This window comes from Nasonia vitripennis, chromosome 1, assembly GCF_009193385.2.
Source record: "Nasonia vitripennis strain AsymCx chromosome 1, Nvit_psr_1.1, whole genome shotgun sequence".
Classification (NCBI taxonomy): domain Eukaryota; kingdom Metazoa; phylum Arthropoda; class Insecta; order Hymenoptera; family Pteromalidae; genus Nasonia; species Nasonia vitripennis.
Window position 1 is genome coordinate 13,982,819 of NC_045757.1, and position 18,956 is coordinate 14,001,774.

The window sequence follows — 18,956 nt, forward strand, 5'->3', positions numbered from 1 at the left end:
CAAAGCGAGATTTCTTTTACCGCGCAATTTATCCACGCACTGATTACGAGCCTCGTCGTTTATACGCAGAGATGTCTTGGCGATACTGCGTCGTCGATTTACAGTCATCAAAGCGGGGGTAAAAGGAGATTTTTTCCAGAGCGCAAGCGCAGGTAGACGCGCGGCTCTCAAAAGGAGCGAGAGAGCCGCGGAAAATAGAGGAGGCTAGGTTAAAGCGCGAGAGCTTTGAGAGTTAAAAACGCTCGGCGATCTAAGGGTCTCCTCGTTAGGCGTTTTTCGTGAACCAGAAGCAGCAGCAGCAGCGCTTTACGAGCTCTCCGCGGCTCGCTGCGTCCGAAAGTGCGATTCGAGCAAGGCTGCATCGCGCGATTTCTCGCGTGCTCGAAACGTACGAAATCGGTCGGCCTCCGTCATCGTCAGCGTCATCCGGGCCATCGACACCGTCCGCTTTTTCTTCTTCCTGCTCTCTTCCTCCCCCTCCTCGCGGGGCCATCGGCATCGAGGCAGCAGTCCATCCATGCAGGCTCTTCCTCCTCCTTCGCGTTCACCCCCTTTCGGCGCGAGCGAGCGCGGGAGAGAAAGAGAGAAAAGCTCGCCCTCCCGGGCTGCGCCGCCGCCGCCGCGAGGGTGGCTGCTCTCCGCGTCTACTGGTGTAAGCGTGGCGCGCGGCGCTGGCGGCGCATGCCCATCCGGGTAGATCCAGGAACGGGAGCGAGACAGAGACGGAGGCTGCCGTTGGCGGTGGCGGTGGCGGTGGTGGCAACGTCACCGGCGAACCACCCAGTAACCGTCGGAATCCTCAGTGCGTTCGGCGAACACTTCGCGAGCGGACGCGCGTTATACGCCCTCATCGTAAGCACGCTTCCACGCTGCGCTTTCGCTCATATACTGCTCTCTCACGCTGCTATCTCCGCTCTGACCCCCGCTCTCTACACTCGTTATCTCCGCGTGCACGTCTCGCTTGGTCGTCGAGTGTGTGCGTCGCTGATGAAGCCCTCGCTGCACCGATGAACAAACGGAGCCAAGAATCCGAATAGAGATCGAGATCGAAAGATGCAACGCTAGATCGAGTATCGAAAAGCTCGCGTCCTAGGCAACCCGAAAATCCGCAGGCTGCATCCAGAACGACCCTGTTGAGGGAGAACGGAGCAAAACTCGAGCGGGAGAGTGCGGCGTGTGCGCGCCGCCACGTGACTACGCCGGCCGCGGCGGGCGGAAAGTTGCTCGCGGAAAACGGCTATTTGCCTTCGTTCCCGCACGCGCACGCGAGAGAGACATTCTTCCGGGGAAAGAGAGAAGCGTCGGCAGTGCGAGGAATGATCTGAGGGAGGATTAAAGGCAGTGCGCGGCTAGAGGAAGGGACCCTCCCGTGCTTGCGGGCAAAGGCTGCATAAACATGTATCTCGTGTAAGAACTGCTGTGCGATTTATCTGTGGAGACTCCGCGGACTCTGGGGATCTTGCGGACGGGACAAGTGTACGCCGGCGAGATCAGTGTATACCTAGGACTGCCCCTGGAGTTCACCAAGCCCGGAGAGGAAATCACAGCGCATCAACGTGACCGGTGAGTTTCTTACGCGCTATCTAACAGCCCCCGTTTCTTCTATCGTCGCGGCTTTACACGCGAGAATTTCTGCTACGAGTTTGTTTTCGCCCATGCTCTCGCTCCGGGTGGACTGACTGCAATTACTGCAGCACCGCCTCATTAAATCTTTTTTTTTCGGGGGTTCTATAAGCAGCAGGGAAACATTGCTGCTCTCGCATACGCTTGACCTTTCTCCCTCTCTCTGAAAAAGCACTCGTGTCCCCAGTATTTTTGTATTATTCATATTTATTTTCAACATCGGCCCGGGAGTCGCGCATAAAAATAAGATAAAAAAACTTTCACGCAGTCGAAGAGGAACTGTAAGCATCGTTTTTAATTAACCGCGACGCCGGAGAGAAGTTACGGCGCGGAACTATAAAAGCCTGCGCTTCATTCATGAATATATCGGTCACAAGAAGGCGGCTCTCTCGGTTAGGAGCTTATAACGTCGGCAACGAGCTTGTTTTTGCTCTTTAAACGCCGCGGCTCATTCGTCACAAGCCGTCGCTTAATAATTGCGGTGCGTTCTCCAATTAGCGGGGGTGTAACTCGAGAGCGCGCGCACATAAATACCTACACCACGGCGTTTATTTTCTTAACTCACACAGTGCCACTGCGCGCTATATACTTAGCGACTACTTTTTTTACAGTAATCCCGGGCTCGCCGATGAAACTCGCTTTGTTACGTATTTTTAACGAAAGCTTGCTCGCGGATCCAAATCGAATGCGCCGGAAAATAAGCTGGCTCGCATTTCAACTCGCTTTAATTGCAGCGCTGAATTGCCCCGAGAAAATTTAACCGACTCGAAAAAAGCTCCGCGGACTCTGGGCCGAAAATGCGCTCGGAGCCAAAATAATTATAATCCGACTGGGAAATTCCGGGAGCCCTAATCCGAGCCCCCTCCTCGGACGCACTTAGCGCAGCCGGCAAACAAGCACTTAAACTGGTGCTAGCTGCTCGACGGAGGCAAAAAGGCTTTCGGAGTGACGTTGAGCCGATGCGGAAGAAGGTCGGGCGGCGCCGCGGCTGATTTAGGTATATGTAGGAAGTCGCGCCTTATCGGTGCGCTTCTGTCTCGAGAGTCCTCGTTGGAAAAAAAAGTCGACGAGCCTAACAGGCCGATCGACGAGGGCTTTCTTATCGGCTGCGCGTGTGTAGCGGAATCCGCGGCTGTACAGCTGGCGCGAAGTTGTAACGACGGAATTTTCCTGGAGGGAAAAGTTTAAACGCGAAAGCGTCCTGTGAGTGTGTGTATTAGCGCAGTCGGAGATCGATGATTTATAAATGTATTTCTTTAACGATCTAATTTGGAAATTCCGCCAGCCGAGTCGGGGAGGACTTGGGTCGCGCGCGCACGCGACTGTTCGAACAAACTACGCGGGAGAATAAAGTTTCGAAGCTGAGGGAGCGAGAGGAGAGAGTGAAACTTTGCAGCGGGAAAAATTTAGCATAGAAAACTGAAAACTTGGATTTTTACACTCGTAACTTTCTTTAATTTTTGTAGATGAAAACTTCTTAAGATCATAACGATCTTTTTTACCGACCGAGCCATAATAAAGTAATCTCGCTGCCGCGCACGATCCAGCAAAAATTATTGCAACTGGGTCACAAGTTTTACCCTTCAAAGCGTACAGATTATATTTCACGCGGGCGACGACGCTCTCTCCCTCTCGAGTTTGCCTTTCTTGTCCTCTCTCTTTCTGGAATAACAACGCGCGCAGAGAAAAGTAATCTCGAGAGAGAAAGAGAGAGAAAAAAAGCCGTAACGCGGCAACAAACGTCGCGGCCGTATATAAGATCGTGCAACTGCAGCGCGGCGCACTTTTCCGGGAAATTCGAAAAACGTGCACGAGACCGCGAGACAAAGCACGCGAACAGCGTATGCGGAGGCCGCGGGGCTTTGACGTGTGATCTTTGAACGATTGCGCGCGCGCGCGCCTCGCGCCAATCGATCAGGATTCAATCACCGCCGTTGCGGCGCCTCCGGAATCGTAATAATCGAGGCGCTCGATTCGTCAAAACTGTCATCGGGAGCGCTTTACGCTTCATTTCCGCTAGTTTATTTCTCGGCGGCGCCTGCTCCCGCGCCCTGCCGATGGCCCTGGGCGGCGAGAGACTGGATTTTGCTCCGTTTTTTGCGAGCTAGAGCAATTCCAGCGTGTCGGTGTCGTTGATTTTTTTCCATAAGCGCCGGTGGAATTCGGCGTCTAAAATTGTTTGCATGATGGATTCAATGTTAACGTAAGAGTAATGAAAAAAGTACTCACTCATCGCGGACTGCTTCCATGTGTGTTGAGACGTCTTCTGGATCCTGCATTCTTTAAACGAGCTTTGCTACCTCAGGGAACCCTCCGAACCCGCTCACGAGAGTGAGCGAATTTTTTCCGAAGACTGAAGCTGCGCAAAGCTCGCAGAAAGCCGTAGAAGGCCGCATCTGCAAACAGAACACAATTATCATTACTGCTGTAGTTTACTCTCGTGTGCAGGAGGAATTAAGATGTAAAAATTCTGCAAAAACGTAACCTCCTTTCCAATAAAACTCTCTAAAAGCATCAAGCTCGCGGCCTTTACCCATATACAAGGCACTCGCTCAAAGTACGCGCCGCATCCCACTTTGCGAAAAGATTACACAGCTGGAGGAGAAAGGCGTAGGCCGGCTCGAATTCGCGAACGAGCATTACCCGCGCAAAAGTACTGATTTCCTCGGCAATCAGCGGCAATATAATTCCGCGGGAATTTTGGGCGTGCAGCCGCGGGACACGCGAGCGGCGGAAGTGCGATCGGCTCATTTCAGTTATGTATACTTTATACATCGCGCGATGCTCGCCAGCTACGCGAAGATTTCTCTTTTCTCTGAAGGTGTCGAGTTGACTGACGGCACGGAAACCGTTGCTGTTTTTTGCATTATAAAGAGCGATAACCGATTGTTTTTTATTCTCGAACAAAAGCATGCAGCCGTCTATCTCTCGTTCGAATCCATGTTTCGCAGGCTCGATAACAAATACGATTCGGAACAACGTATAGGCAGACACGCAAGACAGAGCAATGAAAAGCGATGCGCATTATTACGCGCTCAATGCTTTCCCCCGATAATTGTGACACAGATCTGCGAAAAGCGGGTGCGAAGCACTCGTCGCGCACTCTGGTCCGTAAAAATATAATCTATACGCGGACCGTCGGGAATAATATATACATATAGAAAGTCCATTAACATTCGTATCGGGTGATTCGCGTTTGAATCTCTCGGCCGCACGAAGAACATAAACGACTCGCCTCGCAGCGGCGGCATCGGCAGCGTTTTTCCCCTCCCGACTTTGCGCAGTTTCCTCTTTCTCTCCCTGTCGCTCTCCCGTACTAACTCCGAACTTGCGGTATTACTGTCATTAGTATTAAGCGTCTTTATTACCTGTCGCGTAAACATTTACGGCTCGGGGGTCCAGGCGCGCGCGCGTGCGCCTGTAAAACGTTAATGGCCCTGCGATAGAGCCTCTACTTTAGCTCTGCTACCCGCCAGTGAGAGAGAGATTCAGCCTAGCTCGGCTTTATAAGATCGTTTATTCGTTTTGTTAGTCTGTAAATCCGGCTGATGAGGTAATCGACAAAAAAGCGCCGACCGACGCGGATAAAGTTCCCGGTGTGCTCATCTTCCGCGCGCGCACCTCGAAATTTCGGAGTTTATGTGAAGGCACTTTTTTTCATGTTCGCTTTAGCTGGATTTCGGGAACGAGTTTCTTTGAGCATTAGCCTTGGGGACACTCGAAAATTGCTCGCACTCCAGAGGGTTTTATTCGACGCTTTCGTTGTAATACTGCACGAAAAACACTCCGATGCTAAAAATTCACGAGCGCACTTCAACTCGCGAGCGTATTAATTTCAATAACGAAGCCACGGCATCGACAGCATATCGAGGACGAGGTAAAAATCTAAATCTTCATCGCTGATTGTCTGTCAATTATTTATGATTGGCGGCTATTTGTGCAATCTCGAGCGAGTTCACGAAGGTATAAGCCCCCCCGCGGGTTTTATGACTGTCATCCGCAGAAACTGGGACTAAATTATTTTCTCGGCTACGCGACTGCGGAACACTCGACGCGAGCGTGTAAGCGGATACCGAAAAACAAATTGCTCCTCGCCTGTCTATTCCGCCCTTTTATATCGGGCAATGCACCAATGATGTTCGAGGAGGTTCTTTAAAGTAAGGGTGAGCAACGAAGAAATTTTTCAAATCATGATATCGATGAGGCGGAATAAGAGAGCCTATGTATAAATTGTCGAGTCTATCGCGCAGACTGACGTTTTAATCACTATCGCGTGTGTGCGCGCTTGTGACGCGCGCGAATGAATTCCTCCACTTTTTCACGCGGAGCGCAGCGCGTGCGAATCAACTCGTGCAGCTATATACGTTGGCTCGAGGGTCGAGAGAGAAAATTAGACCGGCGGACGCGCGGAGTAGGGGCCTTGATCGCGCGGCGATTCGTGTTATTTAGGGCGCTTGGGACTGCTGCGGGTGGCGGCGGTGCGATCATCAAGGAGCGAGTGTAAAGGCCGTCCGAGAACACGTTGGTACGTTTTTTTGCTTGCGTACGCGTGAGATTTTCAGCTGATAGAGTCGTTATGCAAGTTGCGGAGGATTTTGCGCGGAGAGTGCAGGCTGTATATTATAATATTAGATAGATAGATAGATAGATTAGCCTTTATTTTGCACAAGTCAAAAATACATATGTATCACATATTGTCATTAATTTATCACAGATTCGTATTACGCATTATGTACATTTTTTCTTCTAATTTACTACTCTATCACGTCACTTAAATAAAAACCTTTGGTCATAGATGTTAAAATACATTAATAATATAAATAAATAAATAGAATAAATATTTGGACGGTACAATATCTAACGGAGTCACGAAACAGTCGCAGAATCAGTGTTCTGATCGACAGTACACTCAATCTCGCGTACGTATATGCGCCTCCGCATCACAGCCTTAAAAGATTTAAGCGACGGGAGATCTCTCACGTCGCGCGGGAGAGAATTCCAGAGGCGCGCGCCCTGGGCTTTAAAGGAATATAGCCCCGCATCGGTACGCGCGCTAGGCACCACTAGTTCTTGCGGATCCCTAGCCGAGGTTCTAGACTGGTTCCTATCAAAAAGGGCAGCAAGATACGGCGGCTGTCCCATTACAATTGCTTTATAAAGCATCACCGCCGCGAATAACTCCCTTCTTGCCTTCACTGGAACCCAGCCTATTTTCCTCCTATAGGGGGAGATGTGCTCGTCCCTTCTAGCACCACATATGTATCTCACACATGAGTTCTGCAATCGTATTACGTGAGCGATGCTATATATGCGTGCACGTTTCGGAAAAATTTATCGTCGGAATGAAACTGGAGCAGCGAATCCCATACGAGAACTCGTTCAGTTTTCAGTTCTGCCCATCAGAAACCTTATCTGCGCGCGCTCGTTCCGAGCCCCGAAAGCTACTCCCTCCTTCGCCCCTGCCCGGGCGAACTTTGTCGCTCTTCCCGCGCGCAGTGGCTTCGAAGGGCCAAGCTGCTATTCTAGATATCCCGCTCTCCGTATAGCTCGTTCCCGTAATTTCGATTCGAACAATTTATGTCGCGGGCTCCGACGGGGCTCGCGTGGGTCCGAGAGCGCTGTGCTATATACGTGCGCGAGACGCGCGGGGAGGGGGATGTGTCAAGTATTTAATCAGCGCGCTGGGTCGAGTCCGCGAGTGAGTGAGAGAGACAATGGATGGCGGCGACGAGTCTGGGACTCCATATCCTCCGTCGTCGTCGCTCTTTCCTTCCGGTATGACTGGGGCAGCTCACGCGCTCGCGCTCTCTCTCTCTCTCTCTCTCTCTCTCTGCAATTATGTCGACCTCGTTTCAGGACAGCCCGCTCTCGCGCCAGCAGCCGAGAGATCATTCCCAGCTCTATGTTCCACTGCCTCTCCGTATGACTCTCGAGTCCCGCTATTGTGTTTTTCGACTGTTATGCGGCGCTAATGGTTGGCGCGAAACAGCGGGCAATCATTCCTCCCGAAAGTTATCGACTAAATTCAGCTATAATATAAGCTAATTCGATTTGAAGAGGAGTAAAATTCACGCATTAGCCCCGCCTCGACGATTAATGCAAAAAGCATTAATACCTCGCTTCCTCGTTATACGCGGCGTGGCGGCAAAAGTTATAGAGCGCACGTACAGCGAAAACGCCAGAGGCTTTGCGGCGGTCGCGAAATCTGTGTGCGCGCGCCGCCGCCGCCGCCGTTGCGCTGCTCTTTCCGCCCGCAAGTTTATTACTGGCCGGGCGGCGGCGGCGGAGCCCGGGATTATACAATTTAAAATGAGTTAATTGAAGTGCAATAAGTCGTTAAAACTCTCGGGCAAATTAATTAATGCGAAGCCACCGCGCTCTTAGGAGGATATTCACTCGCGTCGGAGTAGCTGTCTTTTCTCTCTCTCTCTCTCTCTCTCTCTCTCTCTCACTCTCTCTCTCTCTCTCGCTTTTTTCTCTCCCGGCGGGTAATGGGCTCCGGGAAGAAAGTTTTCTCGAGTGACATATAAATGCAATCGGTGTATATTCTTCACCAGCATCGACTCCGTACGATACGGCAATCGTAATTCGCTTTCGAGATTAATCTGCCCCTTATTATGGAGTATGAGTAAAAAAGTGGCTGGGCAGCTGAAATCAAAAGTCGGAGAGAGAGAGGGAGAAAAGGAGCGTTATTATTATACACTGCACAGCGCTGCAGCGCGTCGCTCGGGAGACATTATCGTCCGCACGGGATCTTTAGTAGTTGTAAAATATTATACAGCGCGAGAGCTGGCGCGTAAACGCTCTCGTGCGGCGCGCACACTCGTCGTTGTATAACCCTTTTAGATTTCGCGGATTTTACGAGTACACTGTTTCTCCGCTGGCGCTGCTTCTTTTTCCTCGTAGATTACACCCGCGGCGCTTATACTCCTCGCCTGCGATGACGTGCAGTATTCGCGTTAGCCTCACCGTTAATTCGAATACGGAGTGTATTTGATCCTTTTTACATTAATAGGCGCGGCTATATCGTTTGTTCGAACGGAGAGCATGCCGCTTTTTCCATCGGCGGAAAATGAAGACTTTTCGAAAAAGCCCGCGACCGCAGCTCTAAAGCGTCGTAAGCCGCAGGGACCGAAAGCTCCGCCCGCAGTAACTCGCGCACTATAACCAAGCCGCAACACACACTGCGTATAACACGCTCTCCCTCTCTCTCACGGCGCAGTTCGACGTTTCGCGGCTGCGGTGCGCTACGGCCGAATTAGCATGGCTATCTGCGTAATATACTGGGTCGCGCAGTATCTACGATGTATATATACGCGTAGAGTGCGCGCGTTTTATTGGCTGCGGCGGCGCCCCTTGACACCTTGCCACCGCGGCGCTCCTGGGTATCTTTTATCCACTTTGCGCCGAGCGCCGCGTTAATCCGGTCTCGAGCTCAGCTGGATCTACTGTCCGATTTTTTCTGTCGAATCGTTAATGACACGAGTTTCGCGCGATCGCTCCTATATTAACGTACACGCAGTACGTGTACAGCAAGAGAAGAAGCGCATTTGCATAAAAAATACATAAACAGGCTGTTCGCCGCCGGGCTGGACTCGCGCGTTTCGTCGAAGCAGTGCATCACGATACCGGAAAAGGCCGGCACAGGTGTGCTGTGTACGCGTGCGTATAGTGAGATTGAGAGAGAGAGAGAGAGAGAGAGAGAGAGAGAGCGAGAGAGAGAGAGAGAGAGAGATTTCGTACGAGCTCGTAAAGTGCGGGAGATCGCCGGACCCTTTAACGGAGAGAGATTACGAGGATTCATAAATATTTTTCTCCTCCGCCTTCGTATTGGCAAGAGCTAGAGCGGGGGAATGCAGCTTTAAAAAATGGAGATTGATATCGGCGCCGTTCATCGACAAGAGTAGAGAGAGACGCCTCGGCGAACGAGCTTCTCACGCGCTTTCGCTTTCGGCGATTCTTGCGTCAATTGCCTGTATTGTATAATGAAAACTACTTCGACTGTTTGTACGATATGCGCGACTTGGAAGAATGAAAATCGCGTGATCAAATAATGCACGCAACGATACCCTCTTTCGACGCGATCGCAATCAACGGGACTAAACGTATAAACAAAACAAAGTCCCCGTGAATCGCTACGGACCATTCGGTCGCGTACGTGTGAAACACACAAGCGATCTGCAGCAGTTCTCTAACTCCGAACTGCGCGCGGGAAAAAATAAAGCGCTCTCGATCGGCTTTATCCACTCTTTCTCTCCACGCGCGCCGCGCGCGTTCGGTTAGTCAATCAAACTACGGCCGATATACGCTCTCTGTCTCTCGCGTTCGTGCGCGCTTGTTCGACAACAGCGCAAGAACGCGAGTATTAAGTCCGTAAAAATGGCTCGCGCGAGACTCGCGTACGTATAGTCGCTTGCTGCGAGCGTATAAATCACGAGGGGGGAAGGGAGTAGCGCGCATTTATTAATTTATAAGGGAACGGCCGTAGATCCTATTACGTGGCTTATGCAGCGTGGCGGAGGCTGCTGCAGCGGGAGAATGCGATTAATCGGGCCAGCGGCGGCGGCAGCCTCGGATATTGCGAGCCGAAACTTGAATGTTCTATACTTGCATTACTCGCGCCTGTAGCATTGTATGACTTTGAATCTTCGAATTCGTTCATTGGCCACGAAATGAGTAATTGGTTCCACTTTAGTCGGGAGAATCGTTCGCGTAATGCGATATCCGCGCATGGCAGGTACTCTTTTACCTCTTTTGCAGATTATGTAGGTCAAAAAGCTTACCCGTCGCCGAGGCGGAAGCGCTCGGTATATACGCGAATATACATCCATTAGCATCGTTCATTCTCTTTAGAGCTCTCGCGGAATATGATTTCCGCTTAGAGCTTACATCCCCGAAGTTATTATACGTGGAATTTTTCATTTATATCCCGGAGCCCTCATAAATTCTCCGGGAGAAAAATTATGGTGCCGGAAAACGCATCGTCGATTGTATTTCTTTCTTTTTTCTTTTTTTTTTTTAATCAAAAGCCCGCGCGGCTTGCCGCGATTACACATTTTCAGCTAGTTAGCTCGCTAAAGCGATGAAACCGGCCCAGCCCCGCATGCAGAGCTATACAGCAGCTCCTCCGCAACTAATTACTCTCGACGCTGCGCGGCCTCGCGTGAATCTCGTGATTGCGGCGCTTTGTCCGTCTTTCTCTCACCTGCGCGCGCACTGGGCGATTTGCATTTCTCTCTCGCTCTCAACCGGCCGACGCGCTGCTCGTTGTTGTTGTTCCGAGAGAGAGACTATCTCGAACCGGTTGGGTCGGAAGCAACGATCCGGCTGCAGTGGATTTCTGTGCCTGCAGTCCCCGTATATCACTCGCTCTTACGTATACACTCTCCAGCTCGTGTACACGTGACGGAAGCGCGGGTGGGAAGACGCTTCTCGCCTCAGCGGCTGTTGCGCGAGCAACAGAGCTTTTCTCGACTCGGAGCGTTGATTTATTTCAGGGGTATTAGGCTCGTGTATGTACGGCCGCGATCAGTAGAAAAGGTCGAGTCCGCTGAGACGCGCACAGAATCTCCTCGTCATCGGCGGAATAAGGAGCTTAAGAGTGCTCCACACTTATGCTAGAAGTTCGAATTTTTAGCAGCGCCCCCACGTTACGTCTGAATAACCATTAATAATTTAAACAAACTTAAAGGTTGAAAAGTGGGTGTTAGTGAGTTTCAGCAAGTGTAGTCTATATCAAGGAATATTACAAAATTATGTTTATTAGGTAAAAGTTTAAATTCACATTTTATTCCGTCGGGCAAATTTTAAGAAGCAGTGGCCATTTTGCTAACTACAATTTTACTTTTTCCGACGAAATAAGCCGTTATTATTTAATTTTAATTGCTTAATTTTTTTTCAAACATTCCTTAATACTTATTGCGCATGCTGAAACTCGATTTACGATGATATTAATTATAATAAACAAAAAACGTTTTCTTCGCTAGGTGGCGGGTCACTCAAGGTGTGGAGCACTCTTAAGCGCGTGTTTCCCAGCCTCTCACGCTGTTATTGCACGCACTCCACGCACAGGCTCCTCCGAGGCCCGCTGCAGCTTCTTCTGATTACCCGCAATATTGGCTTTCGTCGCAGGCGTGCTGTAGTTGCGCGGCGAACTTTTTTGCAACGCCGCAGTATCGCGTTTTCGCGTAGGGATTTTTTCTCGGCACGGGCATTATCGGTGTTATTGCGGCCGCAGCCGTGAGAGAGAGAAAGAGAGAGAGAGAGAGAGAGAGCTGTTTATATTTTCATTTTTCCGGAATAGTTTTGCTTCGCGCTCTCGCGAAATTAACGAGGCGACGCTGCGCGCGCCGGGTTTTCTCATTAAACGCCGCTCGGCTCTCCTGAATTATGCATTAGCCTCTCCCCTCAACGGAAAAATACATCGGTATTAAAGCTCTAAATTTGTTATCCTTCTCTATGTTACAGGTAAGTCCGAGGCCAGCGCCGTACACTTGCGAATCTTATCTATAGAAAAAGCGCAACAATAACGGCTCTCGACGACGATTCCGATACATCCCTTTAACCGACGAGCAACAGTGCGGGTACACACGCATCGGCGTTTGTAACATTGAGAAAGACGGCTTCCGCCGCCGCTACGTCAGCCATATAACGCTGTGACACTCAATATCGAAATCGATCGCTAATGGCATTACAAGTAGCGCCATCCCCAATCAAATTAGTCCGCTAACTCGAATCACTTAACTCGTCGTCGTCGCGCGCGCGCGCTGCCCGGCTGCATCCCTTCCTCCGCTCGTCCCTCTCTCTTTCACCTGTGTACATATGCCGCATGTGCTGTGCGCGGCTATCGCTCGCTCTCTCCTCTATCTTCGGTAAACAATGCGCTGTGTGCCGAGAAGTTGCCGCAGACTGCAGCGGGGTACATACCTACGGCTAAAGAGGTTTCCCCTGCTTGCGCCGAGTGCAAGGCAAAACAGTGCAGTGCAGTGTGTACGTGTAGGTGTATAGTTCGACTGTACCAGCGTCCAGCGCTCTGCTCGCTGCTCTCCATAGACGTCTATGGACTTTGGACTGCTGCACGCTGAGGCAGATGGAGAGGAGAGGAAAATTTAGGCGTCTGCGTGTTCGTATTCTCAAAACTTTGCGCGAAGTCGTACGGCCGGAGCTTGGGGTAATTCGCGGAATTCCCGAGAACAACTTGCGGCGAATATCGAAATTTCGACTCCGGCGAGTCTCGGCGGAATATTGAGGCGCGGGCCTGTAATTTATGATAATTTTTAGAAATATTCACGCGGTTACAAGTTCGGCTCGACGTTGCGATACGGTATTTTGCGAAAAAGTGCTATTGAATGCATAAACTTTTAATTAGTTGGCGAATGACGCTTCTAAAAAAATTATCCATCCAGACAGATGGTGGATAATCAGGACGAAGCCGCGCAAAAACTCCGACGCTCTTGTACAAACACGCGATGATTCGCCGGTGTCGGGCAGAAACTCTATCCTTCCTCGGCAAGCAGAAATTCGTCAAAGTACAAAGCTACAAGAGCAGCGGCAGCGAGTGGGATAACTAGATAGCGCGAAAGCAGCAGCAGCCGCGAGCAAGACAGAATTAGAGAGATAGGAGGGAGAGAGACAGAGCGCGAGAGAGCAACATCGAAGCCGGCAGCAACACGGCAGTAGTCGAGTCGAGTTTGTCTCCGCTGTTTGTCGAATGCAGTCAAAGTGCATGTGAATTACCGCATTAACCCGGACTCGGCTCGACTACTCCCACCCCAGCCGCCGACGCCGTGAAGAGTGACTACAGCTGGAGCGGTGGGGAGAAAGTACGTAATTAAAACATTCTCGTAACGGCGCCGCCCCCGCCGCCGCAGCGCTGACACTGCAAACACCGACGCCAGGGCTTCGATTATTTCGATTTGATTGAATCCAGTCGGCCGCGCCGCGGAATTAATTACCGCGCCTGTATGCACTGGACAATCGCGCCTGACTTTTAGGCGCTTTGTTATCTTTTTGCGACGGATTTCGGAATTTTCCGCGCGAGTGATTGACATTTTTCGCCGCGCACAATTAAAGCGCTTATCGAAAGCACCGGGCATTGCATGACGGGCACGCACGAAGAGGAAAGATTCATAAATTTCTGCAAAGCTGCGGGATAACTAGACTTGTGACTACGAAATTGCGTATACAAATGCGTCGCATTAGGCACCTCGCTCATGCGTATTTACAGCCGTTGCTGCAGCTCTCGTCGGACAGAAGTATCAGAAAATTATACGACATTCTCTTATCTGCGGCCGGTTTCTCGACCACACGTACGCCTATATCGAACGAAAAGTAACGCGGCGCTGGAGTGAAAAAGGAGGAGAGACGTCTGCGGTCAACCGGGAGATATCATTTTCGTTAGTTCGTTCGAGAGAGTCAGTCGATTGTTACAAACAGAGAGGAGATAGAGTCGAAAGCGAAAAAGTAGACGACGGGACTCGAACTCGCGGAACCGTGAGCCAGAGGCCTGTGCTCTAATCACTGAGCTAACGTCTACGATGCATTCGGACGCTATGCATCGTAGTACGACTCGGCGGACTCTTATCGCTGACTCGTCTTTCGCTGCTCGCGTTGCAGACGTGTGCGTCTGTGACACGATAAACGCGGAATAATCCACGGGAATACGTAGTTAACGAACACCGGCCAGGGTATTTTACGCGTCTTACTACGATCGTAGCTCAAACGAGAACTTACGGGTGCGTCCTGCTAGCAGCGTTCCCGAGAAAGTACCTGGAAACTACCGAGATTTTTCAAATCTAGCAGGTTTCCAGAGTAGAATCTACATGAAAACCCCGATAAATCAGACATGATTTCTGGAAGAAATCTCGGTAGAATTTTTTCTCCACTATGATTCGTTCATATAACCTTACTTTTCACACCAATAATCCTGCTCTTCATTGACATTGTTTGAAAATATTCATAAATTGATGAATATATATATATACCCTATAAATTCATCTACAATGTCTTTTAAAGGGGAAACACGATTTTTAAGGTGCACATTAATAGTGAAAACTCAACCCTACACATGCATGCTTTCATACATGACAGTATGTACAGCATTGTGTACTGGCTGACTTTGTATTATTCAAGTATAATTACTGTGTAAAAAGTGTCATCGATGCACTCAAAGTCACCAATGATGAGGTTTGCACAGGTATTTAAATCTCATCAGTATGCTAGCCAGTTACTCTCAACCACCAAATCTCTCCTAATCATGGTAAATCCATGATATTAAAGGTGGATGTCTGTTCTTTTGCGTTAAGACTTGTTCAATTATTTAGAAACAGACTGCCATATCAGTTTTTACTTAACAGTCTTGGTTCGGCTTTTCACCCTGAACCCTATGGCTTCGGCATCAAAAAATGCAGGTGGGTCTATGCATGAAAGTCGAATTCATATCAGCTAGAATGAATTCAACTCAATATATTGTTACAACATGCTAACACAAATTAAGTTGCAAAATTTCAACCCTCTAGGTATGATAGTTTTCAAATGCCAAAATAAAATAGTGAAAAAAAGTAAACGAAATCAATAAAATTTGATTTTGCTCTCATTTGAAAACTATCATACCTAGAGGGCTGAAATTTTGCAACTTAATTTGTGTTAGCATGTTGTAACAATATATTGAGTTGAATTAATTCTAGCTGATATGAATTCAACTTACATGTATAGACCCATCTGTATTTTTGCCGCCAAAGCCATAGGGTTCAGGGTGAAAAGACGAACCAAGACTGTTAAGTAAAAACTGATATGGCAGGCTGTTTTTAAATAATTTAACAAGTCTTAATGCAAAAGAACAGAGATCAAACAGACATCAAACTTCAATATCATGAATTTAGCATGATTATGAGAGATTCATATATGACAGTATGCATGTGTAGGGTTAGGCTTTCACTCTCAATGAGCGCTTTGAAAATTATATTTTCCCTTCAAAATCATTCTAGATGAATTAATAGGCTAAATATTTATCATTCAACATTGACTGAAACTGTAAGAACTGTAGTTCTGTCTGCTATGCTATTCTGCTGTATAGCAGACAGCCTCTACAATACGCGTCATATACTTCAAGTATGCCTGTGCCTGGCCTGAACCGTACGCGCATGCGCAATAAATTAAGAGAACTTCTGCTACTCGGGTTTCAGCGTAGAAACTACGCATATTTCTCGACGGATTCGGGGTTTCATTTCTACCGAGTCGCTAGGGAACGGACCAGAACTTATCGGCCATTTGCTACCAGGGGTGTTATAGAAAATTGAAAGAAGCGCTCGTCGGCAAGGCCGAAAAAGGGAGCTACCTCCGGTACGCACGCACACAGTCACAGAGCTGAGAGCGCGGTCGCGTGTTTTATGGAATATGTTGAAGCTTAAAGTCCCGGAGTGGCGCGACAAATCTCGCTCGAGTGGGCCACTTAAAATCCTTTCGAGAACGAGAGAATCCTCCTGGCGAGGCAGCCGCGTGGTCATTTTACTCGTCCCCTGGCTACCTCTGTCGCCCTTTTTTTTCGTCGTTTCGCCGCTGCAGCCGAGCATTTTGTCGAAACGCCGAGGCTTTTGCATTTATGACGAGATATTTTCTCCCTTTGCCTCTCATCCTTTTTTGCGCCGTCTTGCGATTGCATTAGAGCGAGTCGAGGCTGTATGGTTGCGCGGATGGGCAAACGATTAAAATGCGTATAAGCCAGGTTGAATGTACCAGTATACATTATTTCGCGAGACGATATGCTTATTACGGAGTGGGCTCGTCTGTATGACTGTTCGATTCACCATACTTAAACGCGAAAGCGAAATGAGTCAGTTCGATTAGAGTTGATCTTCCAAAATTTCAGCAACTTTTGAACGAGAATATGACTTGAAAGCTATGCATCCAATTAATAAAGGCTCATTTGATTAAGTTATAGGCATTAGACGATTTCGCGAGAAAATCAAACAAATATGCCTTATTCTATTCAGTTATTTAACGCTGCGACATGGATAAAAACAAAGTGCGAGCCGTCGAAAGCAGCTTTATCCGAACGAAATTTCCAGTGGATTACGCACACGCTTCTCTCTCTCTCCCTCTCTCTCTCTCTCTCTCTCTCTCTCTCTCTCTCCTATATACTCCGCACCTGCATCTTCCTTCATCTCTGCGGAAACCTACTCCATTCTCGCCAATTTGCTATTTTTCCTTCTCGGACGACATCCCCGCGCGTCGTCTCGACTAATACGAGGCCGGAGCTTCATCCTTCTCTCAAAGCGAGCCGAAGTGGTAGCTACAGAACGTTATCGCGCGATTCTAACGCAACTCGGCTTCTTTGACGCGAGAAACAAAGGCGAGAGACGCTCGCTCGCGTAGATTGAAATTCGTTCTCGCCCTCCTCGTCCCTCTATATACGCGTATAAATATAGAAGCTTCGCGCGAGGCGTTATCGACTCCGACATTATTCTTCCAATTGCGAGGATAAGGCGCAAGATTCCTTCCTTTCTTCGCGTCTTCGTATATACTTTCCTTTTTCCTCCGCCGCCGTCGCCGAGCTCTTCCCGGGGAACCTTTATTCGACGTTTTTTTTCTCGCCCGAAACAGGTCGGTTTCTGTATACAGCCGACGCTAATACAGCGAGTCGCGCAGCTTTATCAAAGTCTCGACGGCTGGTTTATTTTTTCATTTTCGAAACTATTGTCCTCCGAAGAGAAGATACCGAATCCCTGAAAAATCGTTGATTCACGTCTCGGAGTCGGCACACTTTCCTGACATCTCGATAATATCGCGGCATACCTTTGACTCGCGCGCGGTCTTCCGAACGCTGACGTTTGTCTATGTAAATGCCGTCACTGCGGCGGCGACGGCATCAACTCCTTCGCGAGGTGCTTTTCTCTTAGCTCTCCGGCTCCGACTGCGGCGGCGCTTCATTGGAATATTTCATATCCTCGAGACGACCGAGCGACCGACAAAGAAGTTTGCGAGCGATCGAGAGGCCTTAGCATATTCTACTTCTTTCCATATAAATACCTGATCTGCCGTTCGCGGCTTTTTTCGCGGCTATTATTGCACCGCGGTCATGCGAGCTGGTCTCGCGGTTATTGAAAAATTCGAGAGGTGTGTAGAAAAATCGATGCGCGTTGATGTCGGCGCTTGATGCCTCGCGCGGGATTCTGATTGATTGTCAGTTTAATATCCGCCGCAGCGGAAACGACAGAGTGGGAGAGAGAGAGAGGGAGAAGGCCGCCGAGGATTTTATATTTTCATCCGCGCCGTGCGATTAAGATTTAAAAGTAAATTGCTTTTTTAGCCAGGAATATATCAAATGCATCAGCAGCAGCGTCTCTTCTATCGACTCCCGATGAGACTTCTCTCGAAACTGCGATCCGTTTTCCGCAGCAGCGAGTGTATCGTAAGGGATTAAAAGGCCTTCGAGCGGAAAAGCCCTGGTCGCGAACAAAAAGCTCGAATTAACCGGCTCCCGGTTTCTTCCGATCTTCCGGTCGTTGCAAAGAGCGACGTCCCGAAATTCCCCGATAGCCCAGCCACGGTAGCAGCGGTACAGCGCGGCGAGCCCTGGCCCCTTCGTCTTCGTCTCTTTGCTCCGGTGCCTCGTGTAAATTTACGAGACGCGCGCAAAGAAGAAGAGACACGAGACACGAGACACACACACACACACACAACACAACACAACTACGACAACTCTCTAGTAGTACATACACACACCTTTCTGCGATTCGAACGAATGGCGGCCATAAAGAATAGAAGGCGTCACGGCGAATTCCGCGTCCCTGGCAATGCAAACGGACGCGGAAACTGCCCTTGTTCGTCGGGAAACTCAAAGGAAGCAATTCGATTCTGTCCGGCTGCTTTGCGCGCGCGGGCCGAGCAGGAGTCGCGGAATTTCCATGCCGCGCCGAGACGAAAAAGTTTCATAATCGAACTTTGCCCGAATTGTTTATGACTCGGGCCGCGTATTCCCCCGGTGCACCTGGCTTTCGATAATACGCCCGTGTCATCCGCTCTCCCTGCCTCCTTCTTTTTCGTTTCCCGAGTTTTGTACTCGCTGTGTACTTCGAGAACGTGTACGCACGCGATATTCTTTACGAGATTTAATATGGAACCTCGTGTCCGAGATTTTGGGCAGCAGCACGTTCGCGCAATAACATCGCTTTTGTACTGCCGTGTGCAATATTAAAGTACGAGGTAACAGTTTTTGTCGATGCGCAGCAACGCGCACCAGGATAAGCGTAATCAGAAGCTGCAGCGCGGGAATTTTAAATTAGTCGCGCGGCTGGAAAAGGACACGCAGACGCTAGGTATAGCACAGTCTATAA

The 18,956-nt window shown here is 49.4% G+C and overlaps 1 protein-coding gene across 1 annotated transcript in view; it reads left to right on the forward strand.

Annotated features, from left to right (window-relative positions):
- Positions 1-802: 802 nt before the first annotated feature.
- Positions 803-18,956, forward strand: part of LOC100121944 (teneurin-m) — a 565,536-nt gene continuing 547,382 nt past the window's right edge. Inside the window, exon 1 of the mRNA XM_032598389.1 lies at positions 803-1,563. The gene's annotated coding sequence lies outside the window, so the exon portion shown is untranslated. The remainder of the gene's footprint in view (positions 1,564-18,956) is intronic.